The 21,776-nt window shown below is 36.7% G+C and overlaps 1 protein-coding gene and 1 long non-coding RNA gene across 2 annotated transcripts in view; one reads left to right on the forward strand and one right to left on the reverse strand.

Moving 5' to 3' along the window:
* LUZP2 (leucine zipper protein 2) overlaps positions 1–21,776 on the forward strand; it is a 479,539-nt gene that overhangs the window by 237,833 nt on the left and 219,930 nt on the right. The window lies entirely within an intron of this gene.
* Positions 9,007–19,641, reverse strand: LOC125079408 (uncharacterized). Its single transcript, XR_007121111.1, has 3 exons — positions 19,509–19,641; positions 11,235–11,301; positions 9,007–9,123 (listed from the first exon to the last, which is right to left on the reverse strand). It is a non-coding gene; the product is annotated as an uncharacterized LOC125079408 (long non-coding RNA).

Here is a 21,776-nt window from a genome sequence, read left to right on the forward strand (position 1 = left end):
TATTTCCAAATAAGGTTACATTCTGAGGTTCTAGTTGATATGAATTTTCAAACCAATCCATCATCAATGGCTTAGGTAAATTTCTTAGGCATTAAAAAAAAAAAGAAAGAAAAGAAAAAAGAAACAGGGCAAGGAGGGAACATTTTATTAGGTGCAAGTCTTAGGCATTTTTTGACAGGGAAAGAGCAAACATTTTATTACATAAAGATCTGTCAATGGAAGTATCCTAATATTGCTTATTTAGAAGCACATATGAGATTTATTTATATATTCATTTCTAGAATAAACATCTTAATTCCTAACATTGTCCCAGCATTGTGCTGGATTTTTAAAGGATATAAATATTACCAATTTAAATCATACAAAATAGTATTTGTCAACAGGAACATACAAGACAGAATTTAAGAGGCACCTGGGAGGCTCAGTCAGCTAAGTGTCTGATTCTTGATTTTGGTTTGGGTCATGGTCCCACAGTCCTCAGGCTCTGTGCTCAGCTTGGAGGCTGCTTGAGCTTGAGATTCTCTCTCTCCCTCTGCCCCTTCCCACTCATACTTTCTCTCTCCCTCTCTCTCTCTCAAAAAAAAAAAGATCTTAAAAAAAAGAACAAAATTTAATAATATCATTTTTGCACATAATATAAGACACATTAATAATTATGAAAATTACATGAATAATCATAATAAACAGATTGAAATATTTTTTAAAAGATTTTATTTATTTATTTATTTATTTACAAAGCTGGAAGATTTTTTTTTTTTTTAACATTTTATTTATTTATTTGACAGGCAGAGATCACAAGTAGGCAGAGAGGCAGGCAGAGAGAGAGGGGGAGGCAGGCTCCCCGCTGAGCAGAGAGCCCAATGCGGAGCTCGATCCCAGGACCCTGGGATCATGACCTGAGCTGAAGGCAGAGGCTTAACCCACTGAGCCACCCAGGCGCCCCTGAAATAATAATTTTTCAATAAAATACTGTAAGGGTGCAGATGAGGGCAATACCCTCATTGAATGCTTTATTGGGGAGGTGACTTTTGAGAAAAGGAAAGGATTCAAATTTATAGCTATTCACAACCAAGAAAGCAAACATTAAAAAAAAGCTTGATATTGGGGCTCCTGTTGGCTCAGTCATTAAGTGTCTGCCTTCAGCTCAGGTCATGATCCCAGGGTCTTGGTTTCGAGCCCCGCATCAGGCTCCCTGCTCAGTGGGAACCTAGCTTCTCCCTCTCTCCCTTCCCCTGCATGTGCACGCTTTCTCTCTCTCTCTCTCTAATAAATAAATAAATACATTTAAAAAGAAAGATTATTAGCTATTTATTGGTGTGAAGAAAGCAGTTAATTTATGCTTGTAGCTGAGTCAGATTTCACGCCAGCTTACCTGCAAATCACATATGTGTTTTTAGCATCCAGATCAATACTGTAGGTATGTGTCACAGGAAGACATTGGGGCAGCCAATCTAATAAAGCCAAAGCATAATACACAGAAAAATAAATCTGAAAATTTCCTCAGATACGAGTACATCAGTGATCTTTCTTCTTTGCAAGGACATATAATTCTTACTCAGCATTTCAGAGGTAAGCCAAAAGTACTGCCTTATGGGAGATTACAATCTACCTTAAATTTTATTTTATTTACTGTTAAAATCAATTAATTCTGCCAAGTTCTAATTTGCTGCATCAGAATGTTGGCTATATGCCTACATCTAAAATTGTATGCAATTTTAGAAATGATTCTCAGTTGAAATTGTGTGACTTGTGCCCGTGGAAGGAACTGGGTCACTGTTTCTGTTTCCTAATAGGGGAATAGCTGATGTTCTCTGTCATGCTTCAAGTAAAGCAGAAAGTTTGATTTCTTAATTTCAATTTTTATAAATAAACATTATGTTTTTTATATACCTCAGAATATTAATTTTATAAATGAAAAAACAATGCATGTAAGACATTTAGCACATATTTAGCTCTTAACATGTGAAACTATCATTGTCATTATAATTGCTATCACTGGGTTCATTATAATTGCTATCACTGGGTTCTGAGGTAAAATTAATTCATCAGTAAGTAATGCTATGCACCAATAAATATTTGCTTACAAAATGGTTCTAAACATACAACTCCATATTTCTCTTAAATAAAAACACCAAAGTAAGATATTAGTCTACTTCTCTAATTTTTGGATAGTCTTATTCCATCTCTCAAAATATCTCTCTCCATATGGCAGATGAGAAGGCCAAGAACCATGTGATTAACATCCTACCAGTTTAGAAACAATAGCCAAATGAGACAGTCCTTTCAGACTGTACCAGCAGAAAAATTCCAGAGAAGATTCTGAATTACTCACATGCCTGGGACACTTACCATGGCCAAGGGAAGGGGTGCTTTATTTGGCTGTGAATGAGTCACATTTCTGCCCTATTGAAAACAGATGGATTTCTTACGGGAAGAAAAGTTCATTGCAAAAGAGTGAGTAGATATTAGACTCATACAGTGTATCCAGAAAGCCACTGAATACATCTATCACTCCCTGTTATCCTCACTCGTTTCCTTACTATCCCTCAGATCAGAGCCTGTAAGTAATTTTAATCATTTCGGGTCCCAAGTCATCTACAATGTATTTGCATCACCATAGTTTTGTTAGCAATGCTCCCTTGCAAATAATTCCACCCTCATTCCAAACATATTAAGTATCTTTACTCTTCTCATTTTATATTTACTTGCTACATTCAAATTTTCAGTAAAAATGGCACTAGGGAAACTTTAGTCCTATAACACCAGGTAAATGATCATCTCTATCTCTGTGCCTGGAAGGAAACGGTAGAACTGCTTTGTTTTTAATTGCCAGAGATACATTATTATGTTGTATTTGCTTCTCTGCCCCTCCTTCTCTCCATTACCACCTCCTTTGTGCATCATGGATCCAACATCATTCCTGGAACCTGTGTGCCTACCCAGCCTTTATGTCCAAACTTGAAATGGGGTTTATCCCTTCTATGACAACCTGACATGTTAAGTAGTCTTTACTCAAGGACATAGACTGGGATATCCAAGGATGAGAAAACTACAACTAGTTAGAGGCGTGAGAAAAGGAAATGTGTGAGGGGAATCCATTTAAAGAAATTGGAGAAGGGGCACCTGGGTGGCTCAGTGGGTTAAGGCCTCTGCCTTCGGCTCAGGTCATGATCCAGGGGACCTGGAATCGAGCCCCCGCATTGGCCTCTTTGCTCAGCAGGGAGCCGGCTTCCTCCTCTCTCTCTGCCTGCCTCTCTGCCTACTTGTGATCTCTGTCAGATAAATAAATAAAATCTTAAAAAAAAAAAAAAGAAATTGGAGAAGATGGAATGATTGACAAGGAGAAGAAACAAATCTAAGTAATGACTTAAAAATTATTAATATGCACATAATATCCCAGTTAATACATAATGGAAATGCATATGACATGAGTTTGTAAGTTTTGTGTTAGTGTTATCTTCAGAATTACTACATGGGATAGCTATGCCTCTGAGAACTTTTAAAAAATCAGAAAAACTCACTTAAATTTTTAACTCTGAATATAATGGGATCAGGTTCTTTATTCTCTTAATAATTTGGATATGTAAATACTAATTTTATAGGAATTATTCCTTGGGGGAAAAGTGGTATGGTAAATGACTATTTTCTGAGATCATCATTATATAGCTTCATTTTAAAAAGTAATGGTGTGTCCAGAATAGACCATTGTTTTAACAGCAAAATAACAAATTTATTTGTACTGCATCTGAATCAAAAGTATAAAGCTACAATTTAAGACAATATATAGCTTTGTTCTAAAATCCATGAGTAATAGAAAAATCTCTGACCCCTCCTCTTGATTTTTTTTTCTTTATGACAGCTAACATTTCTTGAATTATATTACATAATTCATTGATTTACTTGTTCATGGTCATTCTCTACTTTCTTTTTTTTTTTTGTAAAAACACTTGATGTGTTGGGAATGCAAAATGGTAGCCATTTTAGAAGACAGTTTGGCAGATTCTCACAAAATCAAACATACTCCTACATATGATCCAACTATCACATCCGTGATATTTATCAAAAGAATTGAAAACTTACATCAACATAAAAACTTGTACATGGATGTTTATAGTAGGTTTATTCAAAACACCAAAACCTGGGCACAATCTTCTTTGACAGATTGATCTATTCATATACTGACATAATCCAGACAGTGGAATATTACTCAGCACTATATGAACTTTCAAGCCGTGAAAAGACACAAAGGAAACGTAAGCACATATTACTAAATGAAAAGAGCCAATCTGAACAGGATACATGCTATATGATTCCAACTATATGGCATTCTGGAAAAGGCAAAATTATGGATACAGTGAAAAGATCAGTGGGTGTTAGACCAGAAGTTAGAGAGAAGAACAGAGATGAATAGGCGGAGCACAGGAGATCACTAAGCATAGAATGCTCTGCATGATTCTGTTACAGATACATTTCATTATACATTTTTCCACCCACAAAATTTATAACACAAGAGTGAACCCTAATGTAAATTAGGAACTTTGATAATGATGTATCAGTGTAGGTTCAGCAGTTGTAACAAAGGTTCCACTCTGGTGGGGAGAGGCTATGTACAAGTGGAACCTTCCTCTAGTTTTGGTGTGAAATTAAAACTGCTCTGAAAAATAAAGTCTATAAACACACACACACACACACACACACACACACACACACATCATGTAATCTATCTTTTTAACAAATTTTTTGTGCACAGTACAGTATTTTTTTATTTTTTCAGTGTTCCAAAATTCATTGTTTATGCAACACCCAGTGCTCCACAGTACAGTATTATTAACTAAATGCACATTTTTTTAATATAAGATATAAGAACAGGAACATTATCTTTGTTTAACATTAGATCCTCTGTATATTTGATGAAACATAATAAGAACTTGATAGGTTATTTGTTGAGTGAATAATAAATATTGCTTATGTACCTTCTATTTATATAAATTATATAGGATGGGTCACTGTCCATAATTCATAGGAATGAAAGTCTCTGAAATTATGAGAAGTATCCCTTAAATCAAACTTGTGATGACTTTGAAAATCATACAGAATCAGAAAACCTCATATTGATTAGAAATCACTCAAACTTGCTCTCCTGTCTTTTACGTGTGGGGCTGGAAGGCAAGGTATTGTACTTTGATTACCGACACGCTGCACCAAGAGAGAGAACAAAAGCATGAAAGTTAGAAATCACCAAGGAAAAAAAGAAAGAGAGGAAGGGAGGGGAGGAGGGAGGAAGGAAGCAATAAGAAAAATACTTCACTTGGGCTTGTTGCTGAGTGAAGTTTCCACCAGCATCCCAAACTTACTGTGTTGCTTTGAAGAAGTCACGACTTTCTTGAGGGTTATTGGTTAAAGTAAGGGATTTGGATCAAGTGATTCCCATGGTTCCTTAAATTCCAGCTTCAGGATTCTAAGTTTGTAAGTTCTTACTCTGTAGAAACAACACAAAGCTCTGAGTTAATAATGTTTAACTATTAAAGTCAAGATAAATTCCAAGAGGGTGGCTATTAATATTTCAAACAAATACCTAAGGGACTATAAACTGTCTTTGGGTTGCTTAGAGCTTCTCAGAATATTCTAGGAGTGTTTTTAAAAAGTTGAATGTCAGACTAGGCTGGGCTCTAATACATGTCATAAAGAAGTACAACATGCATAGTTATAAGGTGATCTACCAAGATTATTTTTATTTTTATCATTTTTATTTTTTATTAACATATAATGTATTATTTGTTTCAGGGGTACAGGTCTGAATCATTAGCCTTACACAATCCACAGCACTCACCGTAGCACATACCCTCCCCAATGTCCATCATCCAGCCACCCCTCCAGCAACCCTCTTGTTTCCTGAGATTAAGAGTCTCTATGGTTTAAAGGTTTCCTCTTTCGATCTATATTTGAGGTGGGAAAATATTGTTTTTTTTTTTTAAAGTTGATTAAAACATTATGTTAGAGTTTATTTCTAGTGAGTGTGCAAATTCACAGAGTGTTAGAAATATTTTGAGATAATTACTTAGGCAATTACAAATTATTCTCCCCCTCAGACATACAGAAAACATGAGTGCTTAGAAGCACAAATGTAGGTGTCATGGATAATAAGAAAGTTGCCAAGTTGAAGTAGAGACAGAAAAAATACACCAGCTTCAAATCACATCTTAAATACTATTCATGATACCTCCGTGTTCTCATTATTTAAGTAAACACACTGTATTCCCCCCACCCCAAGTTGTTATGAGGGTCAAATAAAATAATAGTCATGAGAACAGCCACCATTGTGTCCCTCCCTGTTCTTCCTAAAAATGTTACCTATTAATATATGGCTGTCACAAACCAAACATATGATATAGTCTTTAATCAGTTTTTATGTGGAAAATACAGGTAGTAGGTTGAAACACAGCCCAAAGATAGTAGGTCCTAATCCCTGAAAACCGTACGTGTTACCTTATAAAGAAGAGTCTTTGCACGTGTGATTAAGTTAAGGATCTTAAGATGGTGAGCTTATCATGATTTATTCTGGTGGAACCTAAATGTATTCACAAGTGTCCTTATTTGACATACACATGGAGAGGCGGCTGTGTGAGGACAAAGTAGTGAGAGATCTGAATAAGCTGGCTTTGAAGATTGGAAAGATGCAGCCATCAGTCATGAAGGCCAGCAGCCATGAGAGACTGGAAGAGGCAAGGAACACACTCTCTCTCTCCTAGGGCCTCTGGAAGGAGCTCAACTCTACAGACACCATAATTTTGGCCTGTTGATTTTTTTGTTGGGAGGGAGGTGGTATCTTTCCTTTTTTTTTTAATTTCAGTTTTAAATGCAAGTATAATTACAGTGTCCTCTTACTTTCAGGTATACAGTATAATAATTCAATAATTTTATAACATTTCTCAGTGCTCAACAATTAACTCTTAATCCCCATAAAGTACTTATGATCACCCCCCACCCCCTGCCACCAGCCTTCTGGCGACTACTAGTTTTTTCCCTGTATTTAAGAGTCTGCGTTTTTTGTTTTTCTTTTTGTTTTTGGTCCCTTTTGTTTTTTTTTGTTTTGTTTCTTAAATTCCACATATGATTGAAATCACATGGTATTTGTGTTTCTCTATCTGACTTATTTCACTTAGCATTATACCCTGTAGGCGCATCCATGTTGTTACAAATGGCAAGATTTCATTCTTTTTTTATGGCTGAGTAAGAGTCTATTGTAGATATACCCCATTTCCTTTATCTATTCAAATATGGATGGACTTTTGGAGTTGCTTCCATATCTTGTCAGCCTGTTAACGTCTGACTTTTGACTTCTGGAATTGTTAGACAATGAATTTCTCTTGTTTTAAGCCATCTAGTTTGTGGTAATTTCTTACAGTAACCTCAGGAAAGTAACAGACTTTCCGGTAATTTCAACCATCAACTGAAACACTTCTTCTTTTGCCCCTTCCCATTTGTTTTTGTTGTTGTTGTTCTTGTTTTTGGTTTTGTTTGTTTGTTTTCTTTTGTTTTGTTTTGTTTGCGTTTTTTCCCCTCCTCACCACTTCTGTGAATGGTTTATTCACCTTGATATAGTGAAAACCGTAGGTTTCAACCTCAGGTAAACTTAGTGAGACTTAGTGAATCATTAGTGCAAAGAAACTTTTTGTACTCTGCACTGAAATAAAAATATCAACCTTGTTGGAATTGACTAGACCTACCATACTTGACATTCAAAACGGTAACGGGTCCTTTTCCAGACAATGGGTCCTTATGTCTGAATGTTGCAGAAAACAACACTAGATGGAGCGTTGTTGTCCATCATTCACTGAGGCCTGTGTTCCAAAAATGTTTATAGCCCCAGGCAAGAGAAACTTCCATTTTCCATTATCATTTTCCATTTTCTCTAGAAAGTATATTTCTTAACATATCATGGTACATATTAATAACCTAAAATTTGTATCAAGGAATTATGAGAGAGTGGCTATTTCATAGGAACATTTCTATACATTAAGAACCTTCCAAAACTATTATGCCCTATTTAAATCTGGCATTTCATATTGACTTATAATCTCTTCCTTACCCAAAACAGTTGTGGTTTTTTTTTGTTTGTTTTGTTTTGTTTTTTAAGCTAGGTGTCTTCCTCCATGTTCTTGAAACTTCATTATATTTGAATAAATTCAGGGATCTTATAAAAATGCAGGTTCTGATTAAGAGCAGGGTCTGTATTCTGCATTTCTAGCAATTTCCCCAGTGATGCCAGTACAGCCAGTCACGGGCCACCCTCTGAATAGAAAGTCTCTTAACAAGAGGTTCTCAACTGCTGCTCAGTGGGCAGGTGCTGGCTGGCTACTCACGATCATTTGGAGTGCTTGTGACCTGAGGTGTGGCCATCTGCATTTCTTCCATGTAGACAGAAGGGATTCTGTTGTTTAGATAAGAGTTCTCAAAAATGTCAGGGAATGTGGTCACTTTGTAACTCTAAAGGGCGGAGAAGGGAAATATCAAAAAGTAGTCATTTGTAGCACTACAAGTATGGTCTAAGGGCAGTTGTAGAGAGAATACTCCTTAGTCTGTCTTGGGCCTTGGGTATTGTTACTGGCCAAGGAAGAGCAGGACAGTTGATTAAATGGTCTGCTATGCACTATGAGCAAGAGATAGTTCTGAAGCACTCGGTTTAGATGCACCTTTAGAACGAAATGCTAGATCACCAAAGCAATCAGTGGACATTGTGATATTATAATAAGGACTTAAATAATTTTATACTCACAGAAAAGAAGGCATCTGGAATGTTAAGAAATAAGACTCAGATTTAAAGCAGGTATGACTGCCTTGCTTTAAAATTTCCTTCCTCCTCTTTCGTCACCTCTCGTACAACTATTTAGGAACTTAGTGCCTGTCACGTAGCTGATAGTAAGTATTTGTTGACTATTTTATTGCCAGCTTTATGTATTTTAACAATAAAAATATCTCACCAAAGAAGTAGAAACCGTCGCTGTCATCAAGTCACTCCTGTGTCTAGCATTTTACACGTGTAATTGCACTTCTTGGGGCAAGCAAGCCCTTTTATATACATGACTTCACTTTGCACAATCCAGAAGTCAAGCAGAACACATTCTGAAATGGAAGAAAGAGATAAGGAAAAGTAAATCCTCGAGGCTGTTCAAGTTGTTTAATTTCATAGAGCTGGAGGAGAGTAGAGAAGGAACTCGGCACTCCATTTTCTCCTTTTCCTTTTAAGATGCTTTTCTCACTCTAGCCACTGTTTTTCCACCTCCATGGCTGTTGACTTTGAAATAGATGTGAAACTAACCACCTAAATAACTGTCTCTTTCAGTCTTTCTACAGATCTTACACAGGTATGCAGTGTCTAAGCTCACTATTCTTGCCAAAGCTGTGAGAAAATAAACCTCTTTTTGTATTCATAAAACTGTTTCTGTCATGTTGGATGCTACACCTCTCATATTCCCATGGATTTCTTATTTTCTAGATGAGATTATGCCTCCGTTGAACCCAGCTTTCTGGGTTTTCAGTGAAATTACACTTACCCTTTTGTTTTCCAAACAAGACTAACAGAATTTTATAATCTTTCTTGTAATTAACACTGACCTGATACATGAATTGCCTAGATATAACTTTAAAAAAAAAAAAGAAGTTTTGATTTTAAGAGTAAACAAGAAGGAATTTAGAATTCAGTTATCAGCTGTTATGTATTTCCAAATAAGGTTTTAATTTTTTTCAGGTTTGAGGAATAAGGTATCCTATCAAAATGCTATACTAGTGATTGATTTTGAGTTATTTTACGATTTAAAAAAGAAAAAAAATAGCCATTTCTTGGAGCCCCTGGGTGTCTCAGTGGGTTAACCCTCTGCCTTCAGCTTAGGTCATGGTCTCGGGGTCCTGGTATCGAGCCCTGCTTCAGACTCTCTGCCCTTTCTTGGGCAGTAATAGTTAGATATTGGGGTGCCTGGGTGGCTCAGTGGGTTAAAGCCTCTGCCTTTGGCTCAGGTCATGATCCCGGGGTCCTGGGATCGAGCCCCGCATCGGGCTCTCTGGTCAGCAGGGAGCCTGCTTCCTCCTCTCTCTCTCTCTCTGCCTGCCTCTCTGCCTACCTGTGATCTCTGTCTGTCAAATAAATAAATAAAATCTTTAAAAAAAAAAATAGTTAGATATTTGGTCACTGAAAGGCAGTTTGCTTAGAAGTTTTATTTTTTAAGCTGTGAATCTCAAACTAGTTTTTGTAGACAATCTCTCAAAATTTCATACATTTCAGACATTTTTTACATTTCAGAACACATAAGGTATGTATTGTACTCATTATTGTAGTATCTATAAGTTACATAACTTAATAGTAATTATGTATTAATAACTTAATACATAAGTTATTTATTGTAGGGGCGCCTGGGTGGCTCAGTGGGTTAAAGCCTCTGTCTTTGGCTCAGGTCATGATCCCGGGGTCCAGATATCGAGCCCCTCATCGGGCTCAACAGGGAGCCTGCTTCCTACTCTCTCTCTGCCTGCCTCTCTGCCTACTTGTGATCTCTGTCTGTCAAATGAATAAATAAAATCTTTTTTAAAAAAGTTATTTATTGTAATCTTTATTATTGTAGTATATATGCTGCTTACCTATGGTCTGTCACTCACTGCCTCTTTTGGTCATCAGTAGAATTTAAATAAGATAATGTGGTGGAAACAACTATATGTCTGCATACATCCCTTCTCTCAGTCTTGGTAATACAAGTGAGTTTTAGCAGAAAATTTACACCTGCTTAGCTAGGGGCTCCCTTTACTAGCCTTTCAGCCTCTTTTGCAGTTAGAACCGCATTACCATCTTCTGGACAACAGATATATATAGAACTGAGTCCATGGCTATATAAAAAAGAGAGAATTGTTGTTCTTTTAGATGCTTAATCCTTTTTTTTTCCTCTGAGGGACTGGTGTATACCTTTTTTCAGTATGACTGAATGTTAAATTCTTGTTCAGTCTGGAAACTCCTTTTATGCCCAAAGTTGTTCTTACATGTTTCATATCTTATTTGAGAGGAATTTCTCTCTCTCTCTCTCTCTCTCTCTCTTTTGTTTTTGCTCAAATAAGGCAAAGTATTGTCATCATAATATATTTGTCCTTCAACTTTTGTGGAAAACTTTGCTTCATTCCTACAGATTTTATCAGACCTAGATTAATGCCCCCTTCTTTGTGCGCTACATTTCTCGTATTTTAAAAGTTACTACACTGCGTTGCCCTTGTCTATGGATGAGTGAGGCAAGTACCGTTTGTTCTCTTTAGCCCCAGTTTCTAATGCAGTACGTGATACATGGTAAGTTTTTTGTTTTTTGTTTGTTTGTTTGTGTTTTTCTTCATGGTAAGTTTTAATAAGTAACTGAAGGGTACCTTATTTGAGTCCTCTAGGTGTATACTTCTATTTTGGGGGAAGGGGGGGTTATTTTTCTTCTTTCAGGATCACCATTCTGGGAGATGGAAAATGAAACCGATTTTGGTTCCTAAGGTGTTTGAGATTTTTATTGAAAGCAGTGCTATTTGTGCAGCTCCTAGGCTTCCCTTATGTTGCACTATTAAATGCACTCCAAGACACAGAACATGAGACTATTAGCAAATCACTTCATATTCAGTGTCTTGTGAATCAACAAAACAGAACTGACACAGAATGTTCTTTTTCAAGAGTGTCAGAGGCAATTTTTTTTAAGATTGTTAAGTTCTCTTAGTTGGGTAGACAATCTCTCTTGTTCGAATTACACTTTTTTTTCTTTTTATTTGTCTCATAAGTTTATAAGAATCCTTATCATTTTCATCATCATTAATATTGAAAATATCTACCAAAACATCTTACTTATTAACTAATTCTCTTTGAAGATTTCCTTGGGAAAAAATGGTGACTATAATAAATTCTAAGGATACATTTGCATCAGTGTATTTACTGAGTAGTGTTGGTTCAGTTAAACCTTTATTTTATTTTTTTTTAAAGATTTTTTTTTAAAGATTTTATTTATTTATTTGACAGAGAGATCACAAGCAGGCAGAGAGGCAGGCAGAGAGAGGAGGAAGCAGGCTCCCTGCTGAGCAGAGAGCCCGATGAGGGACTCGATCCCAGGACTCTGAGATCATGACCTGAGCCGAAGGCAGAGGCTTAACCCACTGAGCCACCCAGGCGCCCCTCAGTTAAACCTTTAATAAACATCCTCTTCGTCTTTCCTTTGGAAGTTGCTCATTGATTGTGCCACAAAACAGGAAATAATTTGTTTCTTTTCAAAAGCAAATTGAGTGCACTGTCTGACAATAAAGAATCAGAATCTCCATTCTGTGAGTTTTATCACAAGAAAGCCCTTTTTCTGAAGGCATGGGGTCAAACACTATGCATTTATGAAATTCCTATTAATTCAAAGAGTGTCCCAAGTCCTCCACCTGAATAAGACAATAGTGAATTGGGAGCCATGTAGAAATAATTCTTGTTGCACTATATGCTCCTCACTGTAGGAAGGAAGAATCTGCACAAAACCTCAGTTTTTTGTCACTCTTGTCTTCCAACATATGATCATTTCTGCTACATGTATGTGTTAGTCATGAGTGCATATAAATAAATACATAAATACATATATGTGCATTTACATAACAGTATTTAGATATTAGATAGAACTCACTTGAGATCAGCCTTTTGGGAAACTGAGTAAACTTGATCCAAATGCCATTTTTGCGCTTTGGGAATGTGTAGAACCCATTACAAATGTCTATAGGTTCCATGCCTCACAAGTACTTTCCTCCCCACAATCAGATACACCGTTCAGGTCAAATCTTCTTTGAGGAATGCAAACTGGTGCATCCACTCTGAAAAACAGTATGGAGGTTCCTCAAAAAGTTGAAAATAGAGCTACCCAATGACCCAGCAATTGCACTACCAGGTATTTACCCCAAAGATAAGTCATGATCCAAAAGGGCACCTGCACCCCACTGTTTATAGCCACAGTGTCCACAATCGCCAAACTATGGGAAAAGCCTAGATCTCCATCAACAGATGAATGGATTAAGAGGATGTGATATACAATGGATTATTATGCAGCCATCAAAAATGAAATCTTACCATTTGCAATAATGTGGCTGAAACTAGTGAACTAGCTATTTCACTAGCTAAGTGAAATAAGTCAATCAGAGAAAGACAATTATCATATGATCTCACTGATATGTGAAATTTAAGAAACCAAACAGAGGGTCATAGGGAAAGAGAGGAAAAAATGAAATAAGATGAGACCAGAGAGGGAGATAAACTGTAAGAAACTTTTAATCTTAGGAAACAAACTGAGGGTTGTTGGAGGGGAGAGGGGTGGAGGGAAGGGGTAACTGGGTGATGGACATTGGGGAGGGTATGTGTTGTAAAGAGCCCTGGGTATTATATAAGACTCATGAATCACAGACCTGTACCTCTGAAACAAATAATACATTGTATGTTAATTAATTGAATTTAAATTTAAAAAAAAAAGAAAAGAAAGGTACCTTTGATGCCTTTTCGACCCCTCCCATGTAAATTGATTGACTTCCTGATCTGTTCCCACCCCATGTAGCATGTATCTCTCTAGAGAGGCTTTCCTCACATTGCTGGCTATTTTTCGTCCATGTGGCACTTACAGGACTGCTACCCGCTGAATTGCTCAGTGCAGGAAAGAAGGGAGAAAGGAAAAAGGAGTTAACTCTGTGAGGCTTGAATAAATGTTTGAATATGTGGATTTATGGTTAATGATGTGTTAAAAAGGCATGCCAGCTTTGATTGTAAGTGTCAGGATGTGTATTATTAAAGTGTGGGCCTTGCTTGGAAATGTTTCACTGAGTAATTTAAGTAGTCTGTGACCTGTGAAGACATTGTTATTTACTTGGAAGTATTAACGATATATCTATAGAAGTGTCTGACATTTCATTAGGAAGTTTAATGAGCTTTTCAAGGTGATCTTGGTGGTCAGTTCAGTCCTAACATGTTATTATAATATGATCGGAGTGAAGAAGAAAAACTCAGTTAAGATAAACAAATTATTATGACTGACATGAAAACATTGCTAGGATTCTACCTAAGTAATCTTTTATACACCACTGAAGCCAGAGGATATCTCAGGCAATATCTTGCCCACCAGACTCCTTTTACAGGTGAAAAGCTCTAAGCCTGAAAAAAAACAGGCTGATTTTTTATACAGTTGCTTTGTTTCTGGTTGGCACTAGTTAGAACTCACAGAAACTGTAACTTCTGTCCACCATTCTCCAAATGCAGTTATTTGAGTTTGTTCTTCTGTACTTTCATTGTTTTAGCCCTTTAGGTAGAGTCAAGGCAGGTGGTGGTACTGAGCACACCATTGTGTTCACTTATGTTCGCTTGGTAGGACCATTTGTCCCCCACTGGCATTTGGTAAATAATTGTATTTTTTAATCCAAGCCCTTACAAAACCCTTAGGGGTGTGAAGAGATTGCGATGTGTATCTTAGGGCAACCTAAAAATAAATAACATGTTATGTATTTCATGATTTTAAATTTCATTATTTATGTGAATTTAAATATGTATATATTTAAAATATATCTAATATATATTTATATATAAGATATGTTAAGGTTTTATTTATTTTTTTAGAATGGGAGAGATGAGCATGAGTGGGAGGAGGGGCAGAGGGAGAGGGAGAGACTCTCAAGCAGCCTCCTGCTGGCAGCACAGCCCAAGGTGGGGCTCGATCTCAGGACCCTGAGCTCATGACCCAAGCTGAAACCAAGAGTTGGATGCTTAACTGAATGAGCCACCCAAGCACTCCTATATAAGACATTCTAAAGGGTTACTTTATTTTCCAACTATAATTGCATGCATGCATGTTCAATACTGGAAAAAAAAAAAAACATGAACAAAGAAAATAATAAAAAATTTGTGTTTTATTTTTTGTATCATGGAAAGAATAGTTACAATATGTGAGCCTATCTACCAAATATAATCCTGATCCCTCTGAAAACGAGATACATTGTGCTTTTCTTTCCAGTTGGTATTCATACAGATTTTCTCATGGTCCTAAACATTTTTGGTTAACATCAGATTAATAATTGCTTATTTATAACACCCATCCCTCACCTAAAAAAATTATCTACCAATCTAATTATCTGTCTAATGACCTATTTACATAATACTTAATTTAATGATTCTATCCTGGAATGGATTATATATTCACCTACATTTTCTTTGAGATATTGTGGTCATGAATGAATTTTCAATAAGAAAACTCTACATCAGGGGCACCTGAGTGGCTCAGTTGGGTAAGCCTCTGCCTTTGGCTCTGATCATGATCCCAGGGTCCTAGGATGGAGCCTGCTTTGCCGTCTGCCCCCTGTTCGCGCTCTCTCTCTCAGTATCTCCCTCTCTCTTTGTCTCAAATAAATAAATAAAATCTTTTAAAAAAAAGTCTGTATCAGTAAATAGAATGATGCTATCTGTACATTCTTTAGTAGGATTTGTACACTTGGAAAGTAATGATTGCCACTGAAATATACAAGGATTGAGAGGTGTTTTTTTTTTAATCTAATCCAGTCCCCATCAATAAACTTAATTGAAGAATAAATGGGTTAATTAAATGTTCCTGTTGATTCAAGTTACACAAGCTCTGACCTGTGCTCCTTGATCCCTTGTAATTATTTTTAAAAGACCTTCTTTCCACATCTATAATTAAGCATCCTTCTGAAACTTCAGCCAATTAAGTTCTTATAAAATTAAGCTCCTCTGGCGGTTAGGTATCTTCCAGAGCCTCAAGCTCAACATGTGTCAGTTTTTCCATGACTCCAGAAATGAAGTAAAAAAAAAAAATTAGTTAAACATACATTTGTTGTAAATTCAGCAGTTTTGGCAGGCTTCTTTCTTCCTTCAACTATAAAAGAGAGATAAACAGAATATCTATCTCACAGACTTATTGTGAAAAGTTACATATATGGAAAGTGAGGTCAGTCACTGGCTTATAGTCAGCATCTCATCAATGTTAGCTGTCACCATAATTATTATTATCATTGGGAATTAATAGTAAAATAGATAAAACTGCATATTGTCGTCAAGTAGTTTTCATTTACATCTATTAAAAATATCGGTGTGACCAGTGATAGAACTGTGTAGAAAGCACTCAGTTAACATTTCTAATTGATTTGTTTTGGATTAGTCACAGTTTTTTTCATGACTCTCTTTCTAACACCCACTTTAAGATCCTTAAAGTGGATCTTTTAGGATCCTTCTTTTAAGATTCTTCTTCCTCTCACATTTGCTTTCTCCACAAGATTCTTCTTTCTCACATTTATTTTCTTTGCAGTATGTTAAAAGCAGTTGGGAAGTCAGGTTTATCACCAACATTTGTCCATACAGCTAACAAAACTAGGTTTTCTATGCAACACGCTTGACTGTGGTGTACTTGGGGTGTCAACACAATCAGTATTCCTAAAAGCGTGTTCCTGCTGATCCCTGCTGGTTTTGCAAAGTCTTGATCACTGCAAGAGCTGCTGACTAGGACACCACCTGAGTGGAACGACCTGGATTTATTCATGAATTCTCCTTACTAAATGCTATTTCTTTCTTTTTTTCTTTTAATTTTATTTATTCATTTGACAGGGAAGAGAGAGAAACAGTGAGAGAGGGAATACAACAGGGGAAGCAGGAGAGAGAGAAGCAGGCTTCCCTTGGAATAGGGACCTGATGTGGGGCTCGATCCCAGAACACTAGGATCATGACCTGAGCCAAAGGCAGACGCCCAACGACTGGGCCACACAGGCACCCCCTAAATGCTATTTCTAACAATTAAATAGGAACTCAAAATCAAGATAAGATCATTAAGACTGGGCAGAGAGTTCTGGAAGTTTTATTATGTTATCACAACCATTTAGAACACTACAGAATGCAAAAAGTATAAGTAAAAAGATGAAAAGCAGAAATTAAATTTATGTTTGGAGTATCTAGCTCCATCTCCAATTTTATTTTCCATCTTCAATTCTGAATGTTCAGAAATATGTCTACCCCATAATATGTACTATATTACATATATGTATCTTACCAAATAAATATTTATAGATTCCAATATATATGCATACATGTGTGTGAAGCTTAGATCTCAAGCTTTCTCTCTCTTACTATGGAAACATGTTATTTTTATCAGGTGTAAGACTGTATGTTGTTAAAACTTACAACAGCAATGTCCACAATAGCCAAACTATGGAAAGAACCTAGGTGTCCATCAACAGATGAATGGATAAAGAAGATGAGGTATATATATATATATATATATATATATATATATATATACACAATGGAATACTATGCAGCCATTAAAAGAAATGAAATCTTGCCATTTGTGATAGCATGGATGGAACTAGAGGGTATTATGCTTAGCGAAATAAGGCAATCAGAGAAAGACAATTATCATATGATCTCCCTGACATGAGGAAGTTGAGAGGCAAAGTGAGCGGTTGGGGGGTAGGGAAGGAAAAAATGAAAAGATGGACTTGGGAGGGAGACAAATCATAAGAGACTCTTAATCTCACAAAACAAACTGAGGGTTGCCGGGGGTAGGGAAGTAGGCAGAGGGTGGTTGGGTTATGGACATTGGGGAAAGTATGTGCTATGGTGAGTGCTGTGAAGTGTGTAAACCTGGCCATTCACAGGCCTGTACCCCTGGGGCAAAGGCTTTAATCCACTCAGGGTACACACTCAGGTACCCCAGAACTTATGATCAGTACTCTTAAGTGGCAGTGGCCCCTTACTGGTGAGCAGTCCTGCATTCTTGTACATCACTCTCAGTCTATCAATTCTCCCAATATGATGCCTACTTTATACTTCCTTCTCTCTCCTCAATCTTTAAACTCCTCCTGCTCAACCCATTGTTTTAGTTGATATCCCTATATGTTAGTTGGGTTTCTCCAGAAAAACAGAACCAAGAGGAAGTGTGTGTGTGTGTGTGTGTGTGTGTGTGAGAGAGAGAGAGAGAGAGAGAGAGAGATCATTTATATCAAAATATATCCATCTATTGAGAGAGAGACTTATTTTAAGGAAATGGCTCACATGCTTATAGAGGCTGGTAAATGAAAAATTTGCAAGATGGATTAACAGGCTAAAGACCCAGAGAAGAGCCAGTGTTGCAGTTTAGGTCTCAGGGCTGTCTGCTGCAGAATTCCTTCTTTCTTGGTGGTTGATCTTTTGTCCTATTCTTCCTTCAACTGATTGGATGAGACCCTCTCAAATTACAGAGGGCAACAGGCTTTACTCAGAGTCCACCAATTTAAATGTAAATCTCATTCAAAAACACACCCACAAAAATATCCAGAATAATGGTAGACCAAATACCTGGGCATTGCAGGTCAACTAGGTTGACACATAAAACTAATCATACCCTGCTTCTTCTTTCATCAAGAAAATAGAAGCTATCTATGTTGAACATTGTTCATTTATTCTTCTACCTGTACTTTCCAGCTTTTACTACACTTCTCTGTGTCCCATAAATCTGTACTCTATGGACTATATCAGTTTGTTCTTTCATCTTTTGGCTTCCCATTGGGCCTGGGAATTCCTGGCAGCAGATGGAAGGAAGCCGGGTAGAGAGTTCAATATATTTGTGTGTTCTTAATACATGGTCAACTAGAGCTGTTAGGATTTTCAACCAAAGTTCATGGTTTCTGTTAAGGTCTATCTGCCAAGTTAAACATTCTTCTCTAGGATTTATGTCTCCACAGTTTATATGCCCAAAGTAATTATAGCGTCACGCTACTGTACTACCTCTTCTGGTTCTCCTTCATACTTCCTACATCTTGGCAAATAGTCCCTCAAACCTACATAAAATGTTTTTATTTTGATTGTTCAGCCTTTTCTGAAGGAAACATAATTAATACATTTTAAGAATGCTTTTGCATGCTTTTAGCACATCTAGCAATCTATGTACACTGTTACCCATTTACTTTGACTTTACTGCTTATACTTACACTGGGTGAATTACCCATATACTTAAGTCAGTCCTTACACTTGTGCATTGACTCTATACTCTACTCATACTCAAGAATATCTAATAATTGTCCCTTCTCTTATGTATCATCAGTTTCTCTATTTCATAAATATTATGCTGTTGTATCACCCATCTTTGAAATGTCATGACTCAACCCTGCATTGCCTTACAGTTGCTGCCTTGTTTCTCTGCTCTTTTTAGTGGCAAAACTCTCTGAAAGACTGCCTATGCTCTTAAATATATATTCATCCACATAAATTCACATTTCACTGCACCTCTGTAAAGGCAGCTCTTTCCTTTCAAGGTCAACAGTAAACTCCATACCGCTAAATTAGAATATTAGTTCGTAGTTCTCATATTAAGTTATACCAGCTGTATTTGCAATACTTGATCACTCCCACATTCCTAAAATACTTGCTTTTACTTGAATTTCATGACTCCACATTTTTGGGATCTTTTCCTTTCTCATTGACCATTCCTACTCATTCTCCTTTGATAACTGTTTCTTACCTTTTTAGATATTTCCTTGTTGGAGTATATCAAACCTCGGTCTTCAAACCTTTTCTTTTCTTTTTCTTTCTTTCTTCTTTTTTTCTTTCCTTCCTTCTTAGAGAGAGTGAGAGAGCATGCACGTGTGTGTGAGTGGGCTGGATGGGGGGGGGGGGGGTGAAGAATCTTAAGCAAGCTTCATATCAAGCACAGAGCCTGAGGCATGACTCAATCTCAGGACCCTGAGATCATGAGCTGAGCTGAAGTCAAGTGTTCGATGCTTAACGAACTGAACCACCCAGGCACCCTCTAAACCTCTCTTCCACCTATTCTCTATTTTCTATGTCAAGTTTGTGAGTAGCATTGAGGATATATACTTCTTATAGTCATATTTTCTGCTTGGACCACTCCTTTGAATTCCAGGTATTTATATCTAAATGCTTACTCAACATACCAATTTGTAAGCTTAAATGACATTTCAAACTTAAGAAATCCAAAAGCAATGTCTCCTACTATCTTCTTTATATGTGGAGTTATTGAGACAAACAATCTGTGGTCATCTATGATGCCTCCCTTTTTCTCAAATCCCCACAGATAAAAAGAAATAGCGATTTTATGCTATATCTACTATTTTACAGTATTGTCAATATTGACCGAATAAGCAAGTTTAATTCAAATCAGATAAATCTGACCACCATATTTTCAGAAGTCATTTTCATTATAAATTTGCATTTTTATTTTTTAAAAATAGATTTTATTTATTTGAGAGAGACAGAGCGGGGTGGGGGGTGGGGAGGAGAATACAGAGGGAGAATGAGAAGGAGAAGCAGACCCCTGCTGAGCAGAGAGTCTGATGTGGGACTCCATCCTAGGCCCCTGAGACCATGACCTGAGCTGAAGGCAGAGGCTTAACCCACTGAGCCACCCAGACACCCTGCATTTAGCTTTAAAACTACACCTTTGAATGGGGTACAGTGGCATTTTCAGTGGGTCTCTACTGTGGTTTCTTTGTGATATGTACAAAAATTAACAGGAATAACTGGTAAATAAATATATTTTAGCACTATTTGTCATGACATGAGAAAAACTGCTTGTAGATCAGTGTCAGAATCTTTATTATAATCTGCTTATCCCTCACTTATTTATTATTCTAAGTACAATTGATAAATGCTTTATTTTCTTTTACTTTGAATAGGTTTTTGTCTTTTAATCAGTACAACTTCTGTTTTAGGTTTTTTAAAAGCTTTTTTTTTTTTCCCCCTGAAGATCACAAATTGCATGTTAAGCAGCTATTATGTTTTATTTTTGTTATCTCTCTATCATGGTAGTAATAGAGTGCTCAGTAGAGCAACAGGACATGTTTATTCACTAAGTGTCCAGAGCTTCGACTTCATACCACCACTGACCCCAGCACAACTGATAAATAACCATTATCTCCCAGGATCTCACAAGGTAATAGAATTAATATAATTACTAGCAAACTGTTTTATTGGCCATCAAAAAGTTAAATGAGCCTACTGGTTATCTGAAGCAAAGAACTTACTAGTTATTTCTTTTTCAGGAGAGGGGGGAACTATTTATGAATCAACATCTCTGTCTTTTCAGACTAATATTCTAGTATACAGACAGTCTTGAAATTATCAGAAATACTCCTTTTGTGATCCAAATTGCAAACTGTGAAAGCAGTAAAGGTAAGGGAGCCGAATCTTAGATAGGGTAAGGATTTTGATGTGATAAGTGTATGTCAAGGATTTTCTCCTAATGCTCAGGTCCCTTTCTTTTTGAGCTCCTTTTTGTTCACTCCAAAGCAAGCTTGCTTACTTGCTTGCTTTCTTTTTCTTTCTTTCCTTCCATTTTAACGTTGGAGAGCTTTGAAATAGAAGCCTTTATTTTAAAATATTCCAGACATTTTTTTCTATGTATAGAAAAGTTTATTTAGCTCCTGTAACCTATCTTTCTTACACTTCTATTTTCAAAGAGTGAAACTTGATGCAAGGCTATATGTAACACAAGCACCTCTAGTACCGTTTGTTGGGCTCCTACTCTATGTGAGGTACTGTGTTAGTAGGCTTTTTACATGTATTACTTCTCTCATCTTTATAGCAACCCAGTTGGGCAAATGCTGTCATCTCTGGCTTCATGGAAAATGTAATGAACCTCAATGAAATCAGCATGTCTAATTCACCCAAACAGGAAAAAGCAGAGATAGGCTTTGAACCAAGGCTTAGTTGGCTTTAAGATCCAGATACACTATTAAGTGATAGTTCCCTTTTGTCAAGTTCCGGCATT

The sequence above is a fragment of the Lutra lutra genome, chromosome 10 (genome assembly GCF_902655055.1).
Source record: "Lutra lutra chromosome 10, mLutLut1.2, whole genome shotgun sequence".
Lineage (NCBI taxonomy): Eukaryota > Metazoa > Chordata > Mammalia > Carnivora > Mustelidae > Lutra > Lutra lutra.